Genomic DNA, 10,449 nt, shown 5'->3' with positions numbered 1-10,449 from the left:
TTTTTAAACAAAGAAAGGGGGAATGAAATGTTTTAGAGACATGACTCTGGAGCCAGTGAGGAGGGAGAACTGGGAGGGGTGATGTTGAGTGGAAGCATTAAGACCCATTATGAAGGTGCCTGCAGAAGCCCCTAGGAGAGAGAACAGGACCTGAGCTAGGGGTACAGGGTGAAAGGCCCGGATCCCCCTAAACCTAATGTGGAGCAGATGACAGAACAGATCAACCCACTTGCCAGACAGAGACACCTCACCCAGCGTGACGGGCAGGAATATCACGAGGGGCTGACACCTGAGCCGCATGCCGAAGGCTGATCCAGAGTGAGCTGGGCGAGAACAGAAGGCACCGGGCAGAGGGAACAGCGTGGCAAAGGCGTGGAGGCCCAAGAGAGCATGGGACCTTCACGGATCTCCAAGAGGTTTGCTGTGTGTGGCTGCTGCATGGGGTGTGGGTAAGGGAGCGTCAGGGGGGCTGACTCCTAAAGGGCTTGTACCCCAGAGCGACTGATTTAGGGAGGGCACAATGGAGCCATTAAAGGTGGGGGCTGCAATATGGGTCTGGAGCCTACAAGAGAAGTTGGGACACGAGATACAGAATGGAAGGTCATTGTAAGCAAATGCTGTTTTGGAATAGCTGGAGGAAAATTCCCAGATTTCTCCTCTTTGCATTCTAAATTGTATTTTATGTGGCAATCAACGTACTGGTACTTTCCCCGGTCTAGACAATTGCCAGTATGAAATTGGTCTGCTGTGTGGAGCAAGTCGCTTGGGCAGAATGACCTGAAAACTTTGTTTCTCCCTGGCAGCCCCCAGCCCCAGAGGGTTGCAGGGCGTGCTGAACTTAGCCCTGCACCGAGTCTGGCGGGCTAACGGGCCACTAGCCAAGGCTGTGGAAGGAGGTGGCTCCTGGCCTGCTGGCCTCAGAGGAGGCACAGAGCTGCCTGGACCTGGGTTTAGCATCTCTTTGGGTTGCTCAGAGGGCACAGTGTCTTGCGGAGGGTAAATTGTGGAAAAGCAGTTTAAAAAGTGAGAGGAATGGGAGGGACGAGGCTTATTTCCTGTCTGTTCTGCACTATCGGTATTATGCTTGGGAGTTGAAAACGATTTTTCTAGCCCATAGAAACTCAAACTCACTGAAAAGGAAAAAAAGTTGGCATTGGTTTAGCAAAATCCAAGTAGGCTCTACATTCCACTGGAACCATCTAGAATGCATGTGCTAGTTTCTTCTGTATTGCAGGTTGCATTCTCTGGCAGGCCGGCCTCACTTGGCAATGACACATTTAAAGAGAAACTGCTCCATTTCCAGGTTCTGTGCCCCAGGCTGGCCGAAAAGAGGAATAAAACTAAAACAGTATTTGAACTTTTTAAAACATTAAAGTTGGTGGCTGAATTCAGACTGCCATTTCTTAAAATACTGCTTTCTACTCACCAATCCACTGCTGAGGAACCCACGGTGGCTGTCTAGTGTCCTTTGGATTTGGTTCGAAGAACTCTGCTTGCCCACCAAGGCTCTGCGTAAGCTCTCTCTTCAATTTCGCCTCCCTCACCTGTGAACTTCTGTCATAGATTCTAGGCCAGCCTGTCATCTTACTCGCCCTCCTGGACACCAGGCCCTGTGCTCATTTCTGTTTTCGAATTCTGTTAGGTTGTGTCCTTCGCAACCTAAAGAATGCAAAACCAGTAGAATGCATTTCTGTTCTTGCATCCTATTTTGCATTCTTGTTTGGGAAGCTCCCCCTAACTGCCTCTCTCCTTCTTCATCTGCCCAAATATGTCAAGATTCAGATTTGAGGCCTGGTGTGGTGGCTCACGCCTATAATCCTAGCACTCCGGGAGGCCGAGGTGGGAGGATTGCTTGAGGTCAGGAGTTTGAGAACAACCTGAGCAAGAGCAAGACCCCATCTCTACAAAATATAGAAAAATCAGCCAGGTGTGATGGTGTGTGCCTGTAGTCCCAGCTGCTTGGGAGGCTGTGGCAGGAGGATTGCTTGAGCCCAGGAGTTTGAGGTTACTGTGAACTAGGCTGACGCCACGGCACTCTAGCCTACACAACAGAGTGAGACTCTGTCTCAAAAAAATAAAAATAATTCAGATTTGGACCCAGCCTGGCTGCTTCTGACTGTGCTGCTGACCTCTCCTTCTCCCTGCCAAACAGGACCTCCGTGCTGTTCAGGGGTCCAGCTCTCCTTTACTCAGGGAACAGTGACCTGATCCCAGCTCAAAGTAAGCTCCAATTGGCTAGGCCAATCGTTATGGTCCCATGGCCTTGACCATGACTAGTTGGAGTGGGCAATTAGTTGTAGGGGAGAGGGTCTGCCTAGGCACCTCTGGCAAGGTTTCCTCTTTCTTAAGAAGCTGTCCCCTCTCTTCCACTGATGTACATTGCTGTGTTCGGATGCTTCACTTGGAACCTGTGTAGCTGTCTTGCTGCAGCTGGGAAACTGGCATATAGACTGAGAACGGCTGAGTGGAGAAATGGAAAACACCCGCTCTAACTCTGTGCTTTCCATTAGGTGAGATAACGCATTTTCCTTTTGTTTAAGCCAATTTGAGTTAGGGTTTTCTGAAAATGATCACCCAAGGCTTTCTTGGTGATCCAGGAGTTCTTAACCTGAGGTACACAGACTCTCAAGAGGTCTGAGGTTAGAATTCAGAGGTCCATGAAAAGTGTATATTTAACTGCAATTTAGTATTTCCTGCAATGATGAATATAGGCAACAAGCCTCAGCAAATTAGCAGAATCTGTGACTTATAGAAAGTCACGGGTAGAAATCATGGATATTTTCATGTCACATTTTGGTTGCTGCAGGAATCTAGAACAGTCCTCGCTCTCCCCACAAATGATGCTCCATGTTTTGTTATTTGTGTAAATTGATCCCCTCCCTCCGTGAGCTCTTTGATGGCAGACACTCTGGCATCCTTTCCCTTGGACCCAACAGTACTTGCACAGCACCGTCACCCAGGAGATGCTCAGTGAGTGCTGACTTGACTTCACCTCTGAGCGTGACCCTGAGGGAAGTGGCGTGGAAAGTGCAGTTGTCTTTCGTGACATCAGTCAGCAAAGCCCACAACATTCGCATTTTCCTTAATCCGAGTTGCAGGCTCAAGGGCCTTATGAATTTCCCTAGAGCAAAGTGAGTTATAATTAAACAAAAGTTCAGTGTTTAGGATGGTGAATGTAGAAGCAGGAGGGTAAGATATGAAGAAAAAATAAGAAATCTCCCTTCAGGGAGGCAAGGAGGAAGAGGCCTTCCTTAGAGCTAGAATCCACTTCTCCGTTTCATACGAGTGTCTCCAGGGACTCAGGACCCCCAGGCCTAGGCCAGAGTCTACATGTTTCAGCCTAGGCCAGCTCTACATGTTTTCAAATGCCAACCTCCAGCTAGAAAAGTAGAGGGAATTCTAGGAGGAGAGGCCAGACATAAAATAGGAGGCTGACAGGAAGCTCTCTGCCTGTCACCCCTTCACCAACAGCAAGGGGCCCAGTAAGAGTGATGCGTACCACCAACTCGCATGTATTATCATCACCTTTAATCCTCACCACAACCCTGTGAAGACAGTATTATATTCCTGACTTCACAGTGGGGAAACAGGCCCAGAGAATTGACAGTAAGTTGTAGACCTCCTAAAACTAGTCAGGGTTCTCTGGAGAAACAGAACCAATAGATCATCTGTCTGTTATCTTTCTGTCTCCTATTGGTTCTGTGTGTGTGTAAATATCTCTCTCTATATATACATATATATAGATATGTGTGTGGAGGGATGTGTGTGTGTCTGTATAGAGAGAATGGGAGGGAGACAGAGAGAAAGACTTTGATTATGAAGAATTAGCTCACTTAATTACAGAAGCTGAGAAGTCTCATGAGCTGCCGTCTGCAGGCTAGTGGTATAATTCAGTCCCAGTCCAAAGGCCTGAGAACCAGGGAAGCTGATGGTGTAAATCCCAGTCCAAGGGCAGGAGAAGATGACATGGCACGTCCCAGCTCAAGAAGGCAGGGAGGAACAAAAAGGGAGAATCTTTCCTTCTCCCTTAAGTCTATTCGGGCCCTTGGTGAATTGGAAGATGCCCACGCACTGGGAAGGACAATCTCCTTGATGGTGTGCACTGATTCCAATGCTAATCTCACCTGGAAACACCTCACAGACATGGCCAGAAATAACACTGAATCCAGCCACCCCATAGTCAGTCAAGCTGACACATAAAATTAAGCGTCACACCTAATTTCTTTAGCGTGTATCTCCTAAGAGATCCATGACTCTATCATATACTCCTACATAATGATGGTACAATTAGTACAATGTTAATTCAGCAAGGTTAGTATTGATAAAATGCTACCATCTAATATATAGTTCAAGTTCAAATTTCCCCAATCATCCCAATAATGTCCTGTATATATGTGAGTGTGTGTGTGTGTGTGTGTATGTATTTGTGTGTATACATATTTTTTGGACCCAGGGTCCAAACAAGGATTACACATGGCCTTTAGTTGCCACATTTCTTCAGTCTTCTTTAATCTAGAAGAATTACCTAGCCACCTTCTTATTTTGGCTTTTTATAACAATGCCACTTTTAAAGAGTTCAGGCTGGTTGTTTTACAGAACATTCTTCAATTTTTATTTGCTATTTCCTCGTTAGTTTCAAGTCAAACAATTTTGGGCAAGAATATGGGTAGTCTCTTGACTAACACAGAGGGAAACTGGTTTTTATAATTCCTGGGTCCCTTAAAGTGTGAGGGGAGCCACAGAATCCATATTGTTGGGGGTATTGTGTTTGTAAGTGAGTTTCTCAAATACGTAACAGTCTTGGGGATCACGTGATTTTTGTGTTTCTTGTCCAAATTACTGAAGCCACTGGCATCAAGACAGGCTCTGACTTCTCCAGACAGTTGGCAGTCCTGCACCATGCAGACAATGCCTGGACCCAGGGCCCTGCGGCTGGGCCTCTGCTGCTGCCGGGGGACTGTCTTGGGTAGAGATGACAAGGGCCTGGCAAACGCCACAGCCTCCAGTACAGGTTTCTCCAGGGATTCAGCAGGGGCTCAGTTTACAACCTCTAGGGCTCTTCCTCTTTTCTACCTGGTGGCTTCCAGCCTTGGCCCTCAAAAGGCTGACTAGGGAGAGGAATAGGGCCAGGCCTTTGTATGGTACTTCACTTAGACACAGGATAAATACTCCCAGGGAGTCAAGAGTAAGGAGGTAGCAAGAGCATCATTGATAACTGACTGGCTGCTTTTCATATCAATGCCATGAAATGATACAAACAGCAAAAGTAAATTCAATCGTTTATACTTTATTATTTTGCTTACCAACATTCTGGAGCTTTAGATAAAATTGCAAAGGAGCTGTTATTACTCTTTGGTGCCTTCAATCCTCCCCTTCTGGTCCCTCACAATTGTCCTTCCTTAGACTTTGAGAGCTCAGAATTGCTCCTGTAAGAACTTAGATCTGGTTTCTTTGTTTATGCTAAAGTGTACATGCCTAATAACACTTTACAGTGTTACTTCTGTGGTGATACTGGCATTTTGCCATGCTCAACAGCTAATAGAAGAGATGAAGCTTAACTTTTTTGCATCTGCCAGATGGGGAAAATATGTGAGTTTGTATGTGGATCACCCTTAAAATTCATTTATTTGTTCAATAAAAATTTATTGAGTCCCATTATTAGCAAAACCTTGGGGAAATAAGGGGTGCATATAAAAGTACACAGGAAAGAATTTGCACAAATGGGCAAAATGTGACATGGAGCATTAAATGTCTTGCCCGAGATTACCAAATTTACGTCTGACAATCAATCCATAAATCACTGGAGTGTTTATTGATTATTTCTAGATGTGTCCTTTGCTATGCAAAGAACCATGGGAAATACAGAAAAACGTAACTCCGTCTGTGGCCTGAATTTACAATCTAGTTTGAGCGGCAAAAATAATATACATGAAGCAATTAGCCAGTTGTCATGGACTGAATGTTTGTGTTCTACCCACCATCCCCCCAATTCATATGTTGAAGCCCAACTCCCAGTGTCATGGGACCTGTGAGAGGTAATTAGAATTAGATGACGTCATGACGGTGAGCCCTCATATGGGATTAGTACCCTTGTAAGAGGAGACACCAGAGAGCTTGCTCTCCCTCTCTCCACGTGCCATGCACGCAAAGAGGAGGCCATGTGAGCCCATGGTGAGATGGTGGCTGCCTGCAAGCCAAGAGCAAAGGCCTCAGAATGAAACCTACCTTGCCAGCACCTTGACCTTGGACTTCCCAGCCTCCAGAACTGTGAAAAATAAATTTCCGTTGTTTAAGCCACTCAGTTTATGGTATTTGGTTATGGCAGCTAGAACTGATTAAAACTCCAATGAAGCAAAACAGTCAGTAACTGTATATTAACCTGTGTGGTATAAAGCACAGGGGCTTTAGTAGAGAGGAAAATCGGGCCTTAGACGTGACATCTTTACTACCTCTGCTCAGGTCTCACACATTGGCTTATTTTTGTTTTTGGAGGAGGGCACACACTTTTTAAAATACCAAACAGTACAAAGAAATGCTATAAGCCCCTGTGTTCTCATTATTCAGACTTAAAAAATGTTAGCAATTTTCCACTTTTGTCTTATATATAAGTTTTCTATAAAATGAGGATAATATCTTAGATAAAGTTGAGGTTATCTTTGTTCCACTCTCCATCCCCTCCCCCAACGGCTTCTTTTGCTCAACATTGTACTCGTGAGATTCACAAATGTTGTGTGAGGCAGTCGTTTGTTCATTTCCAGTGCCGAATAATACTCCATTGTGCAATGAGACCAACTTTTTTTATTCTACTACTGATGGACATGTGAATTTCTATTTTTGAAACATTCTAAATAATCTTGATAAGACATTTTTGTATATGTCTTTTGGTTACCAAGTAGACTCGTTTCTCTTACATACATAGCTCAGAATGCAGTGGCTGCATCACGGTATATGCGTATGTTCAGCTTTAGTAGATGTTGCCAAACAGCTTCCTAACGTAGTTGTACCGGTTGCTCCCCATCTCTGCTATCACTCAGCATTCATACCTTTTTAAATTTTAGTCTTTTGATGGATATACAGAAATATCTCATTATAGTTTTAATTTTCACTTCTCTGATGACTAAAGAGGATAAGCCCCATTCGCACATCATTATTCAGTTAAATTTTCTTTTGCAAAGTGCCTATCCAAGTCTTTTACCCATTTTTATAGTGTGTCAGTTTTTATTTACTGACTTGTAGGTCTTTATAGAGCTTGGATACAAGATCTTTGTTACATGTGTCATAAATAATTTCTTCCTCTCTGTGGTTTATTCTATTAATGGTGTTTTTGATGAACAAAAATTTCTAATTTTAGGTTGTTGTCCAATTTGTCAATCTTTTATAGTTAGTGCTTTATAATTCCTGATTTAAAAATCTTTGCCTACCCTCAAGGATGTAAAGTTATTCTCTTTTGTCTAGAATCTTTATTGTTTTACCTTTCAAATTTAGATCTACAATCCACCTGGTATTGATTTTTTGTGTATGGAGTGAGACTGAGGTCAAGTTTTGCTTTTTCCCATATGATATCTTACTGACTTGACGTCATTTATTGAAATGACCACTCTTTTCATACTACTCTTCAGTGCCACTTTTGTCATACTCAAGTGTCCATTCAAGCACGCATCTGTTTCTCGACTCTCTCCCTTCTGTTCCTTTGACCTATTTGTCCTTGAGCCCTTACCTCACACCTCAGATTTGTCCCAGTAAGGGTTGAGGAAGCTGGGGGATTGGCCACCAACTGTTATTACTCACTGGTGAAAGGCTGCTCCTGGGCACATTGACTCCCTTGCACTTCTGCCCTCCTCCAGACACAAGCCAAGAACAGTCCTATAACCAGGGAAGGTCTTCAGGATTCATTTCTCCACTCACACTGTTGTTGGCAACATCCAGTTCCTTGTGGTTATTATGGGACTGAGAGCTTGAATTTTTGGTTGGTTGTTGGCCAGAGACCACCCTTAGCTCTTAGGGGACACCTGCTGTTCTTTGCCACTTGGGATTGCCAACATGGCCACTTGCTTCTTCATAGTCAACAAGGGAAAAAAAGACTCTAGCAAGATAGGCACTACAGTTTTATGGAATGTAATCACATTATCACGTACATCTTGCCACCTCTGCTCTATTCTATTCATGTCACAGATCCCACACTCAAGGGGAGTGCATCACATAAGAGTGGGGATACCAAGAGGCAGGTGTCATGGAGGCTACCGTAAGAGTCTGCCTTGGCAGGTGTGGCAACTATTTACCTAGCTGAAGGTGACCACCAGGGCGTGCCAAATAGATATTGGCAAAATGCCATTAGGGCCAGCTATGTGTCTCTATTCCAAACCTCTCTTGAATTTTAGACTTGTATATCCAATGGGCTACTAAATATCTCCTCTTGGACAGCTAATAAGCATCTTATTTTTAACATATCCCAAGCTGAACTTAATTCCACTCTTCCCCACCACAGTAACAAAAATCCTACATTCTTCCAATTGCAAAAATTCTGGAGTTGTCTTAAAGTCCTCTCTCTCACAACTCTGTTGGTTCTTTCCTTAAGGTAAATCCAGAAACTGACCACTTTTTACCACCTCTACAACTACCAGCCTGGTCTGAGCCACCATCATCTCTGGCCTATTTCTAGTCTTTAGCTCCTGTAGTCAGCAGCCAGAGAGATTCTGTTTCAGTATAAGTCAGAATATGGCAGTTCTCAGGTCAAAAAGCCTTCAGTGGTGTCCTAAGTTTGTCTGAGTTGAAGCTCAAGGCTTCCCATGCCCACAGGTCCCACATGGCCCCAGCTCCGATCCCTGTGACCCATCCCCCACCAGCCTCCCCTTTTCACTGTGCTCAGCCAAGATGGCTGCCTTACTGTGCCTTGACTGCACTGAGCATTCTCCTCCCTCGGGGGCTTTGCATGTGCTGCTCCCTCTGTTAGAACACTCCTTACCTCAAAAGACATGTGGTTCATTCCTTCAGCTCCTCCTGGTCTCTGCTTAAATGCCCCCTTATTGGTTAGGCCTTCTCTTACCATCCAGCATAAAACAGGACCCTATGCCACTCACTCCACTTTATTTCCCTCCAGAGCAGTTATCACATAATGTGGTAGTTATATATTTATTTTCTTATTTATTTATTGTTTCTCTTCTCCTACTAGAATGTAGGTTCCATGAGATTAGGGACTTCATCTCTTTTATTCACCCTTGTATTCTCTAGATACAGCCTAGAACAATGCTTTATATGTCGGAGATTCTCAACAGATAATTGCTGAAGGAATGAATGCTGAATCCCAGAAGAGACCTTAGAGGTCATTGATCTGGTTTCAGTTCAGAGAAGGGACCAGGCTGTCACGCATTCAGTGAGTGGTAGAATTGGGACAAGAACCTAGGTCTCTTGTTTTCTGGTGCATTGCTCTTCCCACTCTACTACTTTCTACAGACAAAAGCTCAACACCATCAACCGGTAATTAGTAAAATAACAGGGAATAGTGCTGAACATGTTCCTAAAGTTTTTGGAAAACAAACTATGCTGCTCTTTTAATCTATTACCTTATCATCCAAAGCAAATGTCAACGGTGAGTAGAAGGCAGCAAGGTATGAGTTTTTATTACTATAACTGATAAAGCAGAGGGTTATTGATCAAGTGAGTCATTGTCTTGCCCCAGGGAACAATGGTCTGAGTTGTCTGCAAAGGTAAATGACCCTGAAAAAGAACCCAGTTTGCTCCTTTGATGACCAGGTGAGAAAGGGATCTAGCTCTGTTCAATAGTCCCTTTCACTGTGTTCTTTACCCAAGCAGTGGCTTCAGGAGCCACTCTTAATAAACTCAGTGTCTCACCTACAAAGCCCAGAAAGGAAATCCCCCCTCTACGAAGGTGCTTAGGCTCCTTTTGCAGAGAGGATATATGTGGAGAAGAATGCCTCCCCGATCTCTTTCCCATCCCTTCCCCTATCCCATCCCTTACCATCCTTTTTAGCAAACTGCTTTGCTAAAATAATTTGATTAAGCTAAAAAAACTTCCAAGGTCCCCAGGTCACTTTTTTCCCCCATCTTGTTTTCATGTGTCTTCCTTTCTCTGCACTCTATTCAAATATATTTTCTGTAATATCTGGACATTGACATGGGATGCAAACTCAAAAAAAAATATTTTAGGCCGGGCGCGGTGGCTCACACCTGTAATCCTAGCACTCTGGGAGGCCAAGGCGGGCGGACTGAGCTCAGGAGTTCGAGACCAGCCTGAGCAAGAGCGAGACCCCACCTCTACTAAAAAATTAGAAAGAAATTAATCGGCCAACTAAAAATATATAGAAAAAATTAGCCAGGCATGGTGGCGCATGTCTGTAGTCCCAGCTACTTGGGAGGCTGAGGCAGAAGGATCACTTGAGCCCAGGAGTTTGAGGTTGCTGTGAGCTAGGCTGACGCCACGGCATTCACTCT

Source organism: Propithecus coquereli, unplaced genomic scaffold (assembly GCF_000956105.1).
Source record: "Propithecus coquereli isolate 6110/MARCELLA unplaced genomic scaffold, Pcoq_1.0 Scaffold35, whole genome shotgun sequence".
NCBI classification, from domain to species: domain Eukaryota; kingdom Metazoa; phylum Chordata; class Mammalia; order Primates; family Indriidae; genus Propithecus; species Propithecus coquereli.
The sequence above is the reverse complement of the archived record's forward strand: the minus strand, read 5'-3'. Positions refer to the sequence as shown.